The sequence below is a fragment of the Taudactylus pleione genome, unplaced genomic scaffold (genome assembly GCF_031769625.1).
Source record: "Taudactylus pleione unplaced genomic scaffold, aTauple2 ptg001244l, whole genome shotgun sequence".
Lineage (NCBI taxonomy): Eukaryota > Metazoa > Chordata > Amphibia > Anura > Myobatrachidae > Taudactylus > Taudactylus pleione.
In genome coordinates this window covers 748717-751200 of record NW_028285644.1, presented here as the reverse complement: position 1 = coordinate 751200, position 2484 = coordinate 748717, and positions in this window count along the sequence as shown.

Here is a 2484-nt window from a genome sequence, read left to right as displayed (position 1 = left end):
CAGTGTGCAGCATTTCCTCCTCAGTGACCCGTGCCATGCTGTATCTACCAGTGCAGGTCCTCAGTGTGCAGCATTTCCTCCTCAGTGACCCGTGCCATGCTGTCTCTACCAGTGCAGGTCCTCTGTGTGCAGCATTACCTCCTCAGTGACCCGTGCCATGCTGTCTCTACCAGTGCAGGTCCACAGTGTGCGGCATTTCCTCCTCAGTGACCCGTGCCATGCTGTCTCTACCAGTGCAGGTCCTCGGTGTGCGGCATTTCCTCCTCAGTGACCCGTGCCATGCTGTCTCTACCAGTGCAGGTCCTCGTTGTGCGGCATTTCCTCCTCAGTGACCCGTGCCATGCTGTCTCTACCAGTGCAGGTCCTCAGTGTGCAGCATTTCCTCCTCAGTGACCCGTGTCATGCTGTCTCTACCAGTGCAGGTCCTCAGTGTGCGGCATTTCCCCCTCAGTGACCCGTGCCATGCTGTCTCTACCGGTGCAGCTCCTCAGTGTGCAGCATTTCCTCCTCAGTGACCCGTGCCATGCTGTCTCTACCGGTGCAGGTCCTCAGTGTGCAGCATTTCCCCCTCAGTGACCCGTGCCATGCTGTCTCTACCGGTGCAGCTCCTCAGTGTGCAGCATTTCCTCCTCAGTGACCCGTGTCATGCTGTCTCTACCAGTGCAGGTCCTCAGTGTGCGGCATTTCCCACTCAGTGACCCGTGCCATGCTGTCTCTACCAGTGCAGCTCCTCAGTGTGCAGCATTTCCTCCTCAGTGACCCGTGCCATGCTGTCTCTACCAGTGCAGGTCCTCAGTGTGCAGCATGTCCTCCTCAGTGACCCGTGCCATGCTGTCTGTACCAGTGCAGGTCCATAGTGTGCAGCATTTCCTCCTCAGTGTCCCGTGCCATGCAGTCTCTACCGGTGCAGGTCCTCAGTGTGCAGCATTTCCTCCTCAGTGACCCGTGCCATGATGTCTCTACCGGTGGAGGTCCTCAGTGTGCAGCATTTCCTCCTCAGTGACCCGTGCCACGCTGTCTCTACCGGTGCAGGTCCTCAGTGTGCAGCATTTCCCCCTCAATGACCCTTGCCATGCTGTCTCTACCAGTGCAGGTCCTCAGTGTGCCTCATCAGTGACCCGTGCCATGCTGTCTCTACCAGTGCGGGTCCTCAGTGTGCAGCATTTCTTCCTCAGAGACCCGTGCCATGCTGTCTCTACCAGTGCAGGTCCTCAGCGTGCAGCATTTCCTCCTCAGTGACCCGTGCCATGCTGTCTCTACCGTTGCAGGTCCTCAGTGTGCAGCATTTCCTCCTCAGTGACCCGTGCCATGCTGTCTCTACCGGTGCAGGTCCTCAGTGTGCAGCATTTCCTCCTCAGTGACCCGTGCCATGCTGTCTGTACCAGTGCAGGTCCTCAGTGTGCAGCATTTCCTCCTCAGTGACCCGTGCCATGCTGTCTCTACCAGTGCAGGTCCTCAGTGTGCAGCATTTCCTCCTCAGTGACCCGTGCCATGCTGTCTCTACCGCTGCAGGTCCTCAGTGTGCAGCATTTCCTCCTCAGTGACCCGTGCCATGCTGTCTCTACCAGTGCAGGTCCTCAGTGTGCAGCATTTCCTCCTCAGTGACCCGTGCCATGCTGTCTCTACCAGTGCAGGTCCTAGGTGTGCGGCATTTCCTCCTCAGTGACCCGTGCCATGCTGTCTCTACCAGTGCAGGTCCTAGGTGTGCGGCATTTCCTCCTCAGTGACCCATGCCATGCTGTCTCTACCTGTGCGGGTCCTCAGTGTGCAGCATTTCCTCCTCAGTGACCCGTGCCATGCTGTCTCTACCAGTGCAGGTCCTCGGTGTGCAGCATTTCCCCCTCAGTGACCCGTGCCATGCTGTCTCTACCAGTGCAGGTCCTCAGTGTGCAGCATTTCCTCCTCAGTGACCCGTGCCATGCTGTCTCTACCAGTGCAGGTCCTCAGTGTGCAGCATTTCCTCCTCAGTGACCCGTGCCATGCTGTCTCTACCTGTGCAGGTCCTCAGTGTGCAGCATTTCCTCCTCTGTGACCCGTGCCATGCTGTCTCTACCAGTGCAGGTCCTCAGTCTGCAGCATTTCCTCCTCAGTGACCCGTGCCATGCTGTCTCTACCTGTGCAGGTCCTCAGTGTGCAGCATTTCCTCCTCAGTGACTCGTGCCATGCTGTCTCTACCAGTGCAGGTCCTCGGTGTGCGGCATTTCCTCCTCAGTGACCCGTGCCATGCTGTATCTACCAGTGCAGGTCCTCAGTGTGCAGCATTTCCTCCTCAGTGACCCGTGCCATGCTGTCTCTACCAGTGCAGGTCCTCAGTGTGCAGCATTTCCTCCTCAGTGACCCGTGCCATGCTGTCTCTACCAGTGCAGGTCCACAGTGTGCGGCATTTCCTCCTCAGTGACCCGTGCCATGCTGTCTCTACCAGTGCAGGTCCTCGGTGTGCGGCATTTCCTCCTCAGTGACCCGTGCCATGCTGTCTCTACCAGT